The sequence below is a fragment of the Protopterus annectens genome, chromosome 2.part0 (assembly GCF_019279795.1).
Source record: "Protopterus annectens isolate FY-2018-M chromosome 2.part0, PAN1.0, whole genome shotgun sequence".
Lineage (NCBI taxonomy): Eukaryota > Metazoa > Chordata > Ceratodontiformes > Protopteridae > Protopterus > Protopterus annectens.
In genome coordinates, this window is record NC_056728.1 from 922,770,462 (window position 1) to 922,788,952 (window position 18,491).

At 43.8% G+C, this 18,491-nt stretch overlaps 1 protein-coding gene across 1 annotated transcript in view; it reads left to right on the top strand.

The window, feature by feature from the left end:
- Positions 1-18,491, top strand: part of CCNI (cyclin I) — a 1,428,732-nt gene that overhangs the window by 530,524 nt on the left and 879,717 nt on the right. The window lies entirely within an intron of this gene.

Consider the following 18,491-nt stretch of genomic DNA (forward strand, 5'->3'; position numbering starts at 1 on the left):
TACTGCTGCCTCAACACAGGCCTTTAGCTATCCCTCCTGTTCTGGTTATTGTAGATGATGCTTTCTTGGAATTTAGCCTTACCCCAGACACTTTACCTCCAGTTCCCAGAAAACCTGACAGGTACTACAGAGTACCTGACTCTCACAAGTTGCTCTTCAAGAATCCTTCTGCGGATCCAGAGACCATTTCCCCAAGAACCAAAAGGCATTAAGGCTACTGCTGCCAAAAATCCTACCCCTTCTGATAGAGATTCTAGAGCATTAGACAGATGGGGTAAGAAGGTATACACTTCTGCTACTTTGGCCATTAGGGCTTTAAATTGCCAGTTTCATATGTTAAAGTATCAGCAGCATATTATGGGACTACTTAAACAGAAAATTATGTTGATTCCTGACTGTGCTGAACACGAAGAATTGCGAGATTTAATGCATTCTGCAGAACAAGTGATAAACATACTTTGCAATGTGGTTTTGACGCTTTAGAAGCATCTTGCAGGGCTGCTGTCACTGGGTCTGTTCTTAGAAGGCATGCTTGGCTTAAGGAACAAAACCTGCCAGATCATGTTAAAGCTAAATTACTGGATTCTCCCTTAAACCAAGACCGCCTTTTTGGCAACAAAGCAGAAGTCCTCCTCAAAAGGATGGAGGAAAAAGCTAAATCTATGCAAACTGTTAAAGATTTCCTCCAAGTACAGCCTCCCAGATTCAGTAGGCATTGACCTTCAAAGAACTGGTCCTTTCCAGTCCCCTCCAGGCCTTCTCAGTCCAAACCCAGGAACAGCAGACCACCTAGGCTACAGTCTCAGGCTGTGCAAAGACCTAAGCAGTGGGGGACTCCCACTTTCAAAGCAGGGAGTAGTAAGCCACCCCCCTATGAAAAAATGACACAACTTATCCTTAACCCTTCCAAGCCCTGCTCAACTACCTGCTCCCTTAGGAGGAAAGCTCGCCCTGCATGCAAAAAACTGGGAACTCATTACACAGGACAAATGGGTTTTGAACATAGTCTCCCAAGGATACAGATTCCACTTCCACACACTACCAACCCCAAATGGTTGGCCAGACCTACCCCCAAATCAGTGGGCGGAGGCCCAACAGCAGGTTCTCTCTCTTCTCAGTATCAGGGCTATTCAACCTGTCCCAGCAGAACAAAGGGGACAAGGTTTTTATTCAAGGCTTTTTCTGGTACCCAGAAAAGACAACTCCTGGCATCCTATCCTGGACCTCTTTATTCGTAACACCTTTCTGGTGGTTCCAAAATTCAGAATGCTACCTCTTCAACAGCTTCTTCCTATGTTAGCCAAGGATGCCTGGTTGGCAACCCTAGACCTAAAGGAAACTTACCTGCACATTCCAATAAGGGAATCTTGCAGGAAATACTTACACTTCAGGGCAGGCTCTATGCACTATCCATTCTTTGTACTTCCCTTTGGCTTATCTACTACGCCCAGGGTATTCACAAAGTGTCTAGCTCCAGCCATTGCATTTTGCAGGCAGAGAAATATTCAAATTTACCCTTACTTGGATGATTGTCTGATTCAGGCAGAAAGCCAGGACTTGCTATTACAACACCTGGCATTCGTAAAGAAACTTCTAACCTCACTGGGGTACACCATCAATGAAAATAAATCTCACCTAGTACCCTGCCAACAGATTGTATTCCTGGGAGCAAGCTTGAACACAACTTCCCAGATGGCATTCCTCACTCCGGAGAAACAAGTTTATTTGACAACCTACTTCAGACTATTGGCCACAAAACCCCAGCTATCTGCAAGGAAAATACTGCAAGCCCTGGGGTTCATGGTCTCTTGCATTCTGCTAATTCCATATGCAAGACTGCGTATGAGGAAACTCCAATGGTATCTAAAAAGCCTATGGTGTCAACATTCTTAGGACCTGAAAACAATGTTTTCTATCATTCCTTGTATGAAGACAGAGTTCCTTTGGTGGGCAGAGGCCTGCTACCACAACAAGGGGCTCCCTTTCACTCTACCCCCTGCCACTCAAACCCTAACAACAGACTCATCAGACTATGCAAGGGGGGCTCACATGGCATGGCAGTGCATTCAGGGCAAGTGGAACCCAAGACAGATGCACCTGCATATCAGTCAAAAAGAAATGTTAGCTGTACAGAATGCTCTGACAGCCTTCAAAGACAGTATTCTTCCAGGACAACTATTGGTAAAGACAGACAACACCACAGTTATGTGGTACATAAACAAGCAGGAGGGAACCTACTCGTGCCCTCTCTGCAGACTAGCCGTGGCTCTGTGGAACACAGCCTTGAGCTACCAAGTACATCTGCAAGCTCAATTCATGGACCCAAACAAATGGAAACTAGAACCAAAAATATTCAACATCTTGAGGAACAAATGGGGGACTCCAGAGGTAGACCTGTTTGCCTCCCCTCAGAACTACCAGTTGAACAAATTCTGCACAAGAACTCCCCACAGCCAAGCTTGGAAAGTGGATGGCCCTGTTCTTTACTTGGGAAAGCCTCTCAGTTTATGCCTTTCCCTCTCTGCATCTCATCTCGAAGGTTCTACTAAAGATCAAACAGGACAAGCCAAGGACAATACTGTTTGCACCAGACTGGCCACACCAGCACTGGTACCCCCTCTTGCACAGTATGACACTGCTGCAACCATGGGTCCTGCCTCAGACCCCTTCCCTGCTGTCCCAGCAGGTGGGCCAGATTCTGCACCCTCAGCTTCAAACCCTGAACATTGCAGCCTGGCTAATTCCTTGAACTCTCATCTAGCATCCCTCAGTAAGCAGGTGTTGGATGTCATTCTGGAGTCAAGGAGGCCTTGTACTAGAAAATCCTATGCTGAAAAGTGGAAAAGATACTGTTCCTGGAGCCAGAATCAGGGGATGGGCACAACGGTGCCCAGCTTACCTCATATTCTACAGTACAGAATTGCTCCACAAGGTCCTATCCTTCTCGTCAATTAAAATTCATGCCTCTGCCATTTCAGTGCATTATAATACTGAGCCACCCCTCTTCTCTCACCCCTTGCTAAAACAATTCCTTAGAGGGGCCAAAATTTTTAAGACTCCCGCCAGCAGAGCTCCCACTTCAGCCTGGGACCTTAACTTTGTATTGGAAAAGCTCACCCCCCCCCCCCCCCTTTGAGCCAGTTGCAACAGCAGAGTTGAAATCCCTTTCTTGGAAAACAGCCTTCCTTCTAGCCATCACTTCAGCAAGAAGAGTGTCTGAATTTCAGGCCCTTATGGCAGTGGAGCCCTTCATTATCTTCCATGTGGACAGGGTTTCCCTCAGAACTAATCCTTCTTTTATGCCCAAGGTGGTGTCTACTGTGGCCTTAAATCAGTCCATTCATTTGCCTACTTTTTTCTCTAATCCACAAAACAAAGAGGAACGAATACTGCACTCTCTGGACATGCACAGAAAATCTGAACAGCGCTAGTTGGCTTTCTTGCAGGGGCAGAGGGGAAGGCCATTTCAAAGCAAACCATTTCCAAATGGATAGCACATTGCTTTCATTTCTGCTACAAGCACCATGGAAAACCCCACAGGGGATAAGATCTCATTCCACCAGGGCTGCATCTACCTCTTCGGCCTTTCTCAGAGGAGTCCCTACCAGGGACATCTAGAAGCTGCTACCTGGAGCTCTGTACATACCTTCACCAAGCATTACCACATGCCTGTCGTTTCTAAATCCCAAGCTGGATTTGCCACTGCAGTCTTGCAGGGCTTAATAGCTGGTCCTAATGCTCTTTAACTTCCTCCTCCCTTCCTTAGCTTTGGGAATCAACCCACTTGTGATGACTGCAACAGTGAAACACGAAGAACATAATACAGTTGTGTACACTTACCATAAATGTAGATGTTCGAGTGTATTCACTGTTGCAGTCCTGGTTACCCACCCTTCAGCCCCCTGACTTCTCTTGGCTCTACCTTTCCTTCTTGTTTGGTATGTTTATTTTTTCTGGTGTATTTGCTTTTTGATGGGGGTGTACCATACCATATAATTGCTTCCTATTGTAGGGGCACCTGACATCTGCGGTAAGAAAAACTGATGTAATGGCATCAGCTGCATGTTTTATACCCCTGACGTCATGGAAGAAGAGACGGCATCCAACGCAGGAATCCGAAGACTCTGGTATTCACGCCGGCTGAGGGCTACTTGCAGGCAGATAACCCAAATGTGATGACTGCAACAGTGAATACTCTTGAACATCTACATTTATGGTAAGTGTACACAACTGTACCTTTTCAGCACAGTCAATGGTAGCTTCACTACTTAAAGGTTCAGCCTATAAGGTCACAGGTTAAAAAAATAGTCTGCATTACCAAGATTTCAGCCAGCTTGGTCCTTTTAGCTCTACAATTAATGTCAGTGGCAATAACACTAGAACCTTTAGCCAGATTTTATATGAGGATTTTCCAATGAATTTTAGCAACGCAACCAACCCATGTCAACTGTGCTGTGAATCACCCAGATATGGAAGAGAGATTTCAGGTGGTGGATCCAGTCAGATCAGGATGTTCATCGTGCATACAGCTGCAGTCATAACAGATGGGTTCTCCTGCCGTCAGGCGGGTCCTCGGTTGGCCGAATTCCAAAGTCTAGGTCCGGCGTCGGTTGTCGTCGCTTCTTCCCTGACATCAGTGCGACAGGGGTATAAAGGAACCAGCCGACGCCATTTTCTTCAGTCTTTCTTGCCGCACGGTGCCCGAAGCAGAAGCAGTTTGCAAGTGCCGGTCGGCCAGCTCCTGAAATTACGAAAATTTTGAAACCAAAGTCTACTTGAAAGCTAAGTACCCCGTTGGGGAAACTTTTCTTGCCTCAGACCGATGTCAGACAAAGTTAATAATTGTATTTCTTGTGAGAAGCAAATACCGCATAAGGATTTCCATTCCCTCTGTATTCCTTGTTTAGGCCCAGACCACGACGTCTCGGTCTGTCGCTTTTGTGCTACATTCAACAAACGCACCATTAAGCGTCGGGCGGAGTTCGCCCAGCATTATTTTGGCAAAACATTTAACTATATTATGTCGTTGGATACTCCGACTCCAGTTTTGTCTAAAAAGCACAAAGATAAGGACCGACACACGAGGTCCGCGGCCTCTACTGACACCACGCCAAAACCGACTACACGTGGTCCGGTTCTCAGTGAGGCACCTACGCAGCCCCTGACTACCGACGACACTTCATTGGCGGTGTCTCCTGTGCCCGAGGTTGCAGGCTCCTCGGCCCACACCCCGACTACAGATAACCGAAGCGACTCTTGGCATTGAATCTCAAAATGTGGACAGGTCTGCCTCCTCTCAAGGTGTCTTCAGACCTTCCTCTTCCTTTTCCATCAAAGCTTTCACTAAGTCTAAAGCAGCCATGCATTCTAAGAGACAAGTTACACAGGGCCCATCTCCAGGCCCCATGCCTAAAAAACAGATGCTTAAAATGGCTGAGGATTTAATTACTCTTATCAGGGGTTCTCAACCCCCACCGGACAAAAGGCCCAGAGTGGAGGAAGAATCCCCCTCCACTGATCAGGGCTCCATTATTTCAGAGCACTCTGATGATCAGGAACATTCTTACTCCCCTTTTGAAGACTCTGATGCAGAGGAGTCCTTTCCTTCTGTATCCCCCCATAGGATTACTCATTTGGGGAAACTTTGCATACCTTAAGGGAACACTTCCACTGGGAAGGCCAAGATTATTCAGATTCCAAGAAAAGGCTTAGGGAATTTCTCTTGCTACCTCAGCACAGGCCTCTGGCTATACCTCCGGTCTTGGACATCCTAGATGATGTTTACTCGGAGGCCTGCCTTAACCCGGATTCCTTACCTCCAGCTCCAGTCAAGCCTGACAGGTACTACAGGGTTCCTGACTCACACCAATTTCTATACAAAAGCCATGCTGCTGACCCAGAAACCATCTCACAGGGACCCAAGGGAATTAAGGCCTCCACTGCTAAAAATCCATTACCTTCCGAGAGAGATTCCAGATCCTTAGAAAGGTGGGGGAAAAAGGTATATACCTCGGCTACCTTAACCATGAGGGCCTTAAATTGTCAGTTCCATATGCTAAAATACCAACAGTTTTTGTTATCACAATTGAAAAGTAAAATGTCACAACCTGAACAACCAGATTTGAAGGAGTTGCAGGATTTGATGCATAGTGCAGAACAAGTGGGTAAGCATACCTTACAATGTGGTTTTGATGCTCTAGAGGCCTCATGTAGAGCTGCTGTTACAGGATCAGTCATACGTAGACATGCCTGGCTCAAGGAACAATCCTTGCCAGATCATTTCAAAGCAAAATTACTAGATGCCCCTCTACAAAAGGATGTATTATTTGGTGCTAATGCTGAGGAGGTATTAAGGAAAATGGAGGAAAAGGCTAAATCAATGCAAACTGTGAAAGATTTTCTACAGGTACAACCCCCACGTTTCAGTAGAAATTGGCCTTCCAAAAATTGGTCCTTTCCAGCCACGGACAGACCCCAAAGAGGCAGATACAGTCGCCTGAGGGGCAGAAGACAATCCCAAGGATCATTTAGAGGCAGACAATGGCAAGCTCCTACACAAAGAGGTGGTGAGGATAACTCGCAACCATTCAGAAAGCAAGCCCAATGACTTTCCCCTTTGCATGCCAAGTAAGACTCAAATGGCAGCACCCTTAGGAGGAAAACTGGCCTTATTTTCAAAAAATTGGCATATTGTCACAAAAGACAAATGGATCCTGGACATTATAAACAGAGGCTACAGATTCCATTTTCACACCCTTCCAAAAATGAGAGGCATGCCAAACCTGCCGCACAATCAAAGGGCAGAGGCACAAAGGCAAATTACAGATCTCATAGACATGAAAGCTATTCAAGAGGTACCTACGCATCTAACAAGGTCAAGGTTTTTATTCCAGACTATTCCTGGTACCAAGGAAGGGAAAAGATTGGAGACCTATTTTGGACCTATCCATCCTAAACACATTTCTACTTGTACCAAAATTCAAGATGCTCACTCTACAGCAGCTTCTTCCCATGCTGGGCAAGGAGTCTTGGCTGCTAACATTGGACCTCAAGGAGGCATACCTGCATGTCCCAATCAGACAAAATTGCAGAAGATACCTCAGATTTCTTGCAGGTTCAATCCATTATCAATTCTCTGCATTGCCCTTTGGCTTATCTACTGCGCCCAGAGTATTCACGAAATGCCTGGCATCAGTAATTGCCTACTGCAGACTTCAAGGGATACAAATATACCCCTATTTGGATGACTGCCTGATCCAAGCGGACAGCAAGCACATTCTTCTGAAACATCTGGCTTATGTAATAAGGTTGTTAAACTCTCTGGGATACACAGTCAACAAAAAGAAATCAAGACTAATACCCTCTCGGAAAATAATTTTCCTGGGTGCCAACTTGGACACAAACACCTAGATGGCCTACCTCACGCCAGAGAAGCAGGGGCAACTAACTCAATACTTCAGAGGACTACCAAATTGCACCAGGCTGACTGCAAGGAAAATCCTGCAGGCTCTGGGATTCATGGCATCTTGCATCTTGCTAATCCCATGTGCAAAGCTGCATATGAGGAAACTTCAGTGGTACCTGAAAAACCTATGGTCTCAACACAGCCACAGTTTGGAAACAATAATACCACTAATTCCATGTCTTCAAAATGAATTCCTGTGGTGGGCTCAAACATGCCAAACAAATGCAGGTCTTCCATTCAGCAAGCCTCAAGTAAATCAAGTCATCACAACAGACGCCTCGGACTATGCCTGGGGGCGCACATGACAGATCGGTGCATTCAGGGCAAATGGTCCCAAAAAGAAAAGCACCTTCGCATCAATCAAAAGGAAATGCTAGCAGTAATAAATGCTATTATAGCTTTCAAAGACCTGCTGAAACCAGGTCAACTATTGATAAGAACGGACAACACCACAGTTATGTGGTACATAAACAAACAGGGAGGAACACATTCATACCCCCTATGCAGACTGGCCATGTCAATTTGGAACATGGCCATGGACTTACAAATCGAACTACAAGCACAGTATTTGCCAGGCAAGGAAAACACGCTGGCAGACAACCCAAGCAGAAATATGACAGATCCACATGAATGGAAGTTGCATCCAAAAGTTTTTACAGAGATAATCCAAGCATGGGGAAGGCCAGACATAGATCTCTTTGCCTCCCACAAAAATCACCAATTGACAAAATTCTGCTCGAGGATTTTCCATCCAAAGGCCTGGAGAGTGGACGCTCTCTCTTTCAGTTGGACATCAATGACAGTTTATGTCTTCCCACCTCTTCCTCTGCTTTCCAAAGTTTTATTGAAAACCAGAGCAGACAGACCAAAGATGATTCTCTTTGCTCCAGACTGGCCAAGACAACACTGGTACCCACTCCTGAGGAGCCTGACACATTCCCCACCATGGACCCTGCCTCTAATGCCTCTTCTCCTGACTCAGCACAGCTTCAAAACTCTTCACAGCCAGCTAAAAACACTCAATCTAGCCGCATGGAAGATTCCTTAGCATCACAGAGGACCCTACTCTCCAAGGAGGTGCAGGATGTCATTTTGGAGGCCAGAAGGCCGTCAACTAGAAAAGCTTACTTAGCAAAATGGAAACGGTTTTGTGTCTGGAATGAGAAAAAGGGCCAGGATCCTGGAAAACTGAATTTACCTCAAATGCTACAGTATCTAGCTGAGCTGCTAAGCAGTGGACTTTCATTCTCCTCCATCAAAATCGATGCCTCAGCCATTTCTGCAGAATAAAACACTGATCCACCCTTATTCTCTCACCCTCTCTTAAGACAGTTCCTCAGAGGGCCTAAGAATCTAAAACCCCCAAGGAAACAACCAATACCTGCTTGGGATCTCAATTTCATTCTGGAAAAACTGACCTTGCCTCCCTTTGAGCCAGCTGCCCCATCAGATTTGCAATATTTGTCCTGGAAAACAGCTTTCCTTCTGGCTATTACCTCAGCTCGTACAGTTTCAGAACTACAAGCTGTCATGGCTGTGCAGCCTTTTATCATCTTCCATCAGGACAGAGTCTCCTTACGAACCAATCCGTCCTTTATGCCAAAAGTGGTATCCAGGGTAGCTTTGAATCAGGCCATACACTTACCTACCTTTTATCCTAATCCTCAAAACAAAGGGGAGAGATTACTACATTCCTTGGACATCCACAGACAACTGCGTTATTATTTGGACAGAACAAAGCCTTTCAGAAAATCAGAACAGCTCTTTGTGTCCTATGCTATAGGAGCTCAAGGAAAGCCAATTTCCAAACAGACAATCTCAAAATGGATAGCCCACTGCATACGTTTTTGCTATTCTTTTCATGGCAAAACTGTACCTACAGGCATCAGATCTCACTCCACAAGGGCCACAGCTACCTCTGCAGCTTTCCTCAGAGGAGTTCCTACCAAAGATATTTTGGAAGCAGCCACTTGGAATACTGTGCATACCTTCTCTAAGCACTACCACCTACCATTATACTCCAAAACTAGAGCAGGCTTTGCCACTGCAGTCTTGCAGGGCATCCTGGCTCCTCCTAATTCCACCTAGTGCCTACCACCCCTTTCTTAGCTTTGGGATTCTACCTATCTTTATGACTGCAGCTGTATGCATGATGAACATAGTACAGTTTTGTACCTACCATAAATGTAGATGTTCCAGGATTCCCTTGCTGCAGTCCAATACCCCTTCCTCTTCTCCTCTGTGTTTCCAGGGTGGTTGTGTAGGTGCCATGCTAATAAAGACTGAGGAATGACGCCGGTCATGCGATAGTACCCTGGGACGTATACTGGCGTCAGTCTAAGGCATCCACGACGCCGTATACTCTGGTATTGGGCCGACTGGGGACGCTACCATAAATACAGCTGCAGTCCAGGTTTCCCTCCCTCCTTCCCCTCTTGGGACAGGCCTATTGGCTAACACCTCCTCATACAACCTGATTGGGGTATTCATTTATGGTGTATTTGCTAGCAACTACTGTATTTTGATTATATTACTTTGCTTTATTACACAAATTTATGTATTGCCTTCCTTCTGGGGGCACCTGACATCTGGGGTAAGAAAAACTGAAGAAAATGGTGTTGGCTGGTTCCTTTATACCCCTGTCGCACTGACGTCAGGGAAGAAGCGGCGACAACCGACGCCGGACCTGGAATTTGGAATTCGGACGACCGAGGACCCGCCTGAAGGCAGGAGAACCCATCTGTTATGACTGCAGCTGTATTAGCACTCGAACATCTACATTTATGGTAGGTACAAAACTGTACTTTCTACAAGACCACCTATTTATTCTCCCTCAGCCCAAGTCCATAGTGACCACAGACGGTTCACATTTGGGGTGGGAGGGTATTTTCTGGGGAAAACAGTCCAAGGCACTCGGTCCCCTGAAGAGGCCAACTTGCATATCAGTGTCCGAGAGATGAGAGAAGTGTTTTTACCATTGCAGGCCTTCCAGAATACTTTCCCTTTGGGGACAATTGCAATTCAAATGGACATGTCAGTAGTTTGGTACATGAGCAAACAAGGATAGAACGAATCATACCCCTTGTGTCGAGAAGCGCTTAGAGTGTGGCAGTGGGTGATCTCATCCAACCTCTTTTCATAGCTACACATATTCTGGCGAAGTCCAGTGTGATAGCAGACAAAATGAGCAGGTGCATTCTTCTCCCTTATAAGTAGTCTCTCATCAGGAATGTGACAAAGGCCAGCTTTGCTGTGATCTTTTTGCTTCTCCCCTGAACAACAAATGCAGCAGTTACTTTGTCCTAATTCCCCCACAGGAGGAATCACTGAGGGATGCTGTACTTCATGATTGGTCCCCCAGTGTACTTTATGCTTATCCACCGATTCCATTAATTCCAGGTTTACTTAGCAGCAGTGCCAAATTTTCAAATTGGATTCAAAGGTTCTTCAGTAGCCTCTCACAAATTGTGCAGTTTTCCTGCGAGGCACTCTGCTTTTGAGGCATTCGTTTAAAGACCTTACTCCCCCATGGGGAGCTCAGTCTGTTACTGAAAACTGTAATACATTCCCCCTTTGAACCAGCAGCTAAATGTGACCTTAAGTATCTCACTTGGAAAATTGTTTTCTAGTAGCCATTACCTCTGCTAGACAAGTTTCAGAAATTCAAGCTTCGTCTTGTAAACCTCCATACTTGATCTTTCACAAGGATAGAGTGACACTACAAACTAATGCCTCCTTCCTTCCCAAGGTGGTGTCAGAATCTAATATCAATCAGTCCATTAATTTGCCAGTATTCTTCCCTAAATTTTTAAACAAGGGTGAATACATGTTACATTTATTGAATGTTCACAGACAATTAAATTTTTATCTGCACAGAACTAAAGACATCAGAAAAACAGATCAGTTATTTGTTTCCTTTGCAGAATTGAAATTGGGCAAACAAGTGGCAAAAGTAACTTTTGCCAGATGGCTAACTGATTGATTGTATTTCATTTGTATATAGCAGACTGGGTATTACCTTACCACATCTGGTACAAGCTCATTCAACTAAGTCCATGACAACTTATTCAGTTTTTCTTTCCAGAGCATCCATGGATGACATATGTACAGCAGCAGCTTGGGCTACGCCCCATAATTATATTACTCATTACAAGTTGGATCTGATCTCCAGTGATAGAGCATCATTTGGTTCAGCTGTGCTCAGGAATATCCTTCCTTGGAGTCCACCCATGATTATAGGTTGCTGGGACCTCTGTCCCATCTGTTGAGGATAGAATGAAAATGGACAACATCAGATAAAGTTGTATACTTTCCATAACGTTCCATCTGTGTTGCCCATTTTCATTCTTCCTCAACCCCATCAGCCCCATCTTTTCTGTTCACAAACTTCTGGAAGAATGAGCTGTTTGAGGGACATCATTATTCTTGATGTTGAGCTCCAGATGTAGTCTCTTTCTGTATTAAGCATATGCAATTTTACACCTGCTATATTTATGCATGTTAAACTTTTCCTTTCTGGTTAAAGTCAGCAAGCAAGATCTGAGGTAGCTTGGGGTAGGTATATTATGGGTAAGGGAGAAGCTAGAGAGTTTTTGGTTACCACAAGCTTTAGTAACGGCCGAGTCAGATCCAAACCCATCTGTTGAGGAAAAAGGAAAATGGGCAACACAGATGGAACATTATAGTAAGTACATAACATTTTTATGAACTTACCGTAACGTTAGATCTGTGTTGTCATTTTCTCTTCTAGTTTAATTCCCTAGCTGTCTGTCTGGTGCCAGGATTCATTAGATCATGCAGGTACTCAGGTCTCTCAGCAACAAGTACCATTATGACTCCATCATAGTTCATGTTGGAGTGAACAACTTGAGACATACCTCACTGGACTATATGAAGAGAGATATGACTGAGCTCTGAGTATGTGTCCTAGGCAGGTTTGTCCCTAGCCTTGAGCAGCATATTACCCTTACCTAGAATGATACCACAGTATAAACAAAAAAATGATTGATTTCAATAATTGGCTTAGTTGTTGGTGTCATTCAAAGGAGATCCAGTTTCTGTCAGCAGGGAAGTGCATTCAGGGCAAATGGAACCCAAATCAAATGCACCTACATAACAATAAAAAAAAAATGTTAGCTGCACAGAATGCTCTGACAGCCTTCAAGGACTACATTCAACTAGGACAACTACTTGTAAAGACGGACAACACCACGGTTGTATGGTACATAAACAAGCAGAGGGGTACACATTCCTACCCCCTCTGCAGACTAGCCATGGCATTGTGGAACACAGCCTTGAGCTACCAAATACAACTACAAGCTCAATTCCTGCCTGGAAAACTGAATACACTGGCAGACGGGCTAAGCAGAAATCTCATGGACCACACGAATGGAAACTGGAGCCACGGATTTTCAACATGCTGACAAGCAAATGGGGGAGCCCAGACATAGATCTGTTTGCCTCCCCCCACAACTACCAGTTGGACAAATTTTGCACAAGGACTCATTACAAAAAAGCCTGGAGAGTGGATGCTCTATCCTTCAGCTTGAAATAACTATCAGTCTATGTCTTTCCCCCTCTGCCTCTGCTCTCCAAAGTTCTACTAAAAGTCAAACAGGACAAACCAAATATGATTTTGATTGCTCTAGACTGGCCTCGCCAACACAGGTACCCACTCCTGCGCAGTGTGTCACAAACTTCTCCATGGCACTGCCTCAGACACCTTCCTTACTGTCTCAGCAGGAGAACCAAATTCTGCACCCTCAGCTCCCAACATTGAACCTGGCAGCTTGGCTAATTATTTAAATTCACCCTTAGCATCCCTCAGCAAACCTGTGATGGATGTCATCTTGGAGGCGAGAAGGCCTAGTACTAGAAAATCTTATGCTGACAAATGGAAAAGATTCGGTGCTTGGAATCAATCTCAAGGGATGAGCACAGCAGCACCCAATTTACCTGCGATTTTACAATACTTAACTGAGATGCTTCACAAGGGCCTGTCTTTCTCCTCCATTAAAATCCATGCCTCAGCTCATTATAACACAGAACCTCCCCTCTTCTCTCATCCTCTGCTCAAGCAGTACCTTAGAGGGGCCAAAAACTTGAGACCACCCAGGAGATCTCCATCTGGCTGGGACCTTAACTTTGTATTGGAGAAACTCACTCTACCTCCTTTTGAGCCAGCTGCTACTGCAGACTTAAAATTTCTTTCCTGGAAAACAGCTTTCCTTCTAGCAATCACTTTACCAAGAAGGATATCTGAATTACAGGCCCTTATGGCAGTGGAGCCTTTCATCATCTTTCATGCAGACAGGGTGTCACTCAGGACCAATCCATCCTTCATGCCCAAGGTGGTATCCAGTGTGGCTCTTCATCAGTCCATTCATTTGCCAACTTTCTTTCCCAATCCATAGAACAAAGAGGAACAGATTCTGCATTCATTGGATGTGCACAGACAACTTAGATTTTACTTGGACAGGACTAAACCTCTAAGAAAATCTGAACAACTGCTGGTAGCATTTGCTGCAGGGGCAGAGGAGAAGGCTATTTCAAAACAAACCATTTCTAAATGGATAAGCCATTGCATTCATTTCTGCTATAAGCACCATGGAAAGCCTGTCCTCCAGGGGATCAGATCTCATTCCACCACGGCTGCATCTACTTCAGCAGTTTTCTCAGAGGTGTTACTACCAGGGATATTCTAGAAGCTGCTACCTGGAGTTCAGTTCATACTTTCACCAAGCATTATTTACCAATTTTCTCTAAATTCAGAGCTGGCTTTGCCACTGCTGTCTTGCAGGGCCTTATAGCTGCTCCTAATGCTGTATAAATCCTTCCTCCCAACCATAGCTTTGGGAATCTACCCAAATGTAATGACTGCAACAGTGAAACACAAAGAACATAGTATAGTTGTGTACACTTACCATAAATGTAGATGTTTGAGTGTATTCACTGTTGCAGTCCTGGTTACCGTCCTCCCAGCCCCCTGTTTTTCCTCTAGCTAGACCTCTACTTTATTTTACTATGCTTAAAAGCCTTTTTGGAGTATTTGCTTTTGGTTGGAGATGTATTTTTGTGTTTTTAATTTTATTTCTCCCCATTAGGGGGGCACATCTGGGGCAAGAAAAACTGATGTAATGGCGTTGACTGCATGTTTTATAGCCCTAATGAACTGACATCATAGAAGAAGGGACAGCAACCGACGCAGGACCCAAGACTTTGTTAATCAGGCCGACTGAGGGCAACCTGCCAGTAGATTACCCAAATGTAATGACTGCAACAGTGGATACACTCGAACATCTACATTTATGGTAAGTGTACACAACTGCACTTTCTTGGGTTCCTTCAGAGGTTAAGGGAGAGAGACCCTTGTTGGTCCTGGGAGAGGGAACTGCAAAGACTTCTCTGTTTTGTAAAATGTTGTGCCAGTCCCTGAAGAAGCTGATCCTGCAATTAATAAAACTGTTGGCCCAATTTTTCTGTCAAAAAGAAACAGAAAACTAAACGTATCTACTCCTCTTCAGATTTCCTTAGACAGGATTAGTTTACTGGGTCTGGCTCAGCATTTGAAGCAAACTATGATCCTTCTGCCCCTAAAAAGACTAAAAGACTGTATAAAGTACCTCAGTCTTTAACGTCTATATACACTCTATCCCAAACCTGACCCAACAGCTATAGCTTCAGTCAACCCCACAGCTGCTAAACATTTGGTGAATTCCAATCCTACTCTTTTTAACAAAGATAGGAAGATATACAAGGAAAACATGTATGCGTCTGCAACATTGATTTGTTCAGAATTTTGAATTCTGAAAGTATGAGGAATGTTTTGTCTGCAGTTTCTTCTTCTGAGGAAAAATCTGCTTTAGGTTATTTAGTTTCTTCCATCTTACAGGTCACAACACATTGTTTCATATGTGTATCGCTCTGTTGGTATTTCTTCTAGGGCTATGGCAAGTGGCACTGTTTTGAGGACGTTTGTCTGGATGCATTCTCAGAACCTTCTAGATAGCATAAAAACTGAGATTTTAAATTCTTCTGTAGTCAGAAATTTTGTTTTTGGTTCCTCTGATGCAGATGTCAACAAAAAGTGTGGTAAAAGATGTAAGTTGATAGAGGGAATCGTTAAGATTTTTCATCCCTCCTTTTCTAAATTTTCTAAGGGTTTCTTTAACCCTTGATCCAGTTTCTGCAAAAAACAGAATAAATAGCCTCACCAAAATACAGGTAAACAGACATTTAAGAAGAAGAAATGGCATGAGGGAAACAAAAAGAATACAAGAAGCCCTCAAAACTAAGGACCAAGTAAGTTAGAATGACTGTTCAAGAGATTGTGTTCCTCCCTCCCACCTCGGCAATCCCTTTTCCATTCCAGAAAGTCTGAATCTCCACTTTTCTATTGGGCAGCAGATGGCTTTAGACAAATTGGTTGTAAACATCATTCATCAATGTTACAAATTACAGTAGGAGGAAATCACCCCTTTCCAGCGGGTAATTCCTCACCCACCAGACCAGACTCTTCTATTTCACCTTGTCCTTCAAACCATACTGTCTCAGGGAGAGACAGAATCCAGTTCCTCCTCTTCCTTCAATGCAGGCTGTCTCAGGGAGTGATAAAAACAGTTCCTCCTCCTCAAGTTGGGAAAGGTTTTAATTCAAGGGTGTTTTAGTGCCAAAGAAAGATGATTGGAGACCAGTTCTGGGTCTTTCTTTCCTAGATCTGTTTGTTATAGTGCCCAAGTTCGAAATGCTATCACCTCATAACTTGTTGCGTCGTCTTCTTCATTTAGTTTCCTGGTAACACTAGATTTAAAAAATGCTTATTTCAATTGTAACCATCTTGATTTCAGGAATTTAAGGTTGTGTTCTCTGCCTTATCCTTTGGACTAGCCACTGCATGAAGAGTGTTTACAGTGTCAGATGACTTGCTTATCTTTACAGAGTCTTTTTCAGTGTCATGAATTTCGTTGTCTTCAGTGAGAGATTTCTTACACAACCTGAGATTCTAAGAGAACATCCCAAAGTCTTTCTCAACTCCAACTCACAGGATTGTGTTTTGGGGATGTCAACAAAACACCACAGTTCAAAGAGCATTTCTTCCACAGGGAAAAATAAATCTATATCTAGGGTTTTCCACTCACCTTTGTAACTGTGAGGGAATATTTCAGGATTTTTTGCCTCATGGCTTCTGTGATTCTCACGATATTCCTGGCAGGATTCTACATGAGAAAAAGATACAGTGGTATTTGAAGCTTGTTTGGTCCAATTACCAACACCTCTTCTCTTTTCATGCTCCAGTGGTGGGGTTTGTCAGAAGAGCAATCACTTATTGGAGACACCAGATATCTCTAAACCCAGGTCTCCCCTTCTGTGCTTGTTCTAAAGCAATCAGTTGCCACAGATGCCTCAGACGTTGCTTAGGGAGCAGTTTCAGGAGGGATAAAAGTATAAAAGTGCAAGGTTTGTGGGACAACAAGGACAGATGCAAGTGTGTGTGTGTGTGTTTGTGTACATTTATATATATATAATGTACACACACACACACACACACACACACACACACACACACACACAAAAGATACTTGCCCTAATCAAGGCACTCAACCCTCTGAATCAACATTGTTCCCTAGGACTACTTCAGGTTCTTACATATAATACCACCGTCATATGGTACATCAACAAGCAAGGGGAATTTGGATGTACTCCCTGTACTGTCCTATGACCATTCTGCAGGGATATAGCTTCACAGCAAAATCTTACTGTACAGGCATCGTGCATTACTTCAGAGCACAATTATGTGGCAGACAAGCTGAGCAGGACAAGGGCCGACCCTCACAAATGGAAACTAGATTGGGGGGGGGGTCTTCCAAGACTTGATCAATCTGTGGGAAGTTCTTCAAACAGATCTTTTTGCCTCCTCTCTAAACAGTCAGCTGGTAAAAGTCTAGGCTTGGAAGACAGGTGTCTTTTTTTTTTTCTTTTGGCTATAATATAATATAATATAATATAATATAATATAATATTATATATATATATATATATATATATATATATATATATATATATATATAAAATAAATGGCTCCTGGCTATAATATCCTTAGATTAGATCGACCTAAAAGAAAAGGAGGAGGAGTCTCCATACTCTACTCCAATTGTCTCTCCCAAATCAGTCCCACACTAGACTTACCCTCCTTCTCACCAGCTGAACTCCTGCTGACCAACTTCAAACTTAACAGTTTCAACACCATAACTGTCGCAGCAATCTATATCCCCCCGGTGATAATATTAACATACTTGAGAACATCCTCTCTCACCTCTCACATACCATCCACAGTGAAATACTGGGAGATGTAAATATAGATTGGCTTACAATACAAGCTCCCAACACTACTTCCTGTATAAACCTACATAGATTTGAGTAGCTAATCACAACCCCAACCTACATTAATAAATCTCACCTACCTAGCTCTCTTCTTGACTGGATATTGGTCTCCCACCCTCAAAACTATCATAACTCCCAAACCCTTCCAAATGCCCTCAGCGACCACTGCCCTATAACAGTTACCAGACATATTCCCCACCTTACCAAACCTAACAAATGTATTACCACCCGCTCACTTTCTCATTTCTGTCCTAACTCCTTTATTCACCAACTCTCCAAAATTAACTGGTCTTACCTCACCACTCTTCCTTTAGATGAAGCTGTCCACTCCTTCAGCACTACATTCCTAAACATTCTTAACTCCCTTGCTCCTCTTCGCACGATTAGAATCAAATCTAATACTGCTCCCTGGCTCACTAAATCTACCAGAACCCTCATGAAAGACCAAGATAGGATTTGAAAAATGTGGACTAAAACTAGGACCCCTTCTCTTCTTCAGAAATATAAAGAACTCAGAAATAAAATAAAAAAAGCATCCATTATGACAAAATAAACTTCTATGCCAATCCTCCCTCTACTCTTAAATCGTACCCAAAGAAATTCTGGAGCTCTGTTAAACAGACTCTTCATCCAGGAAACCTTTCCT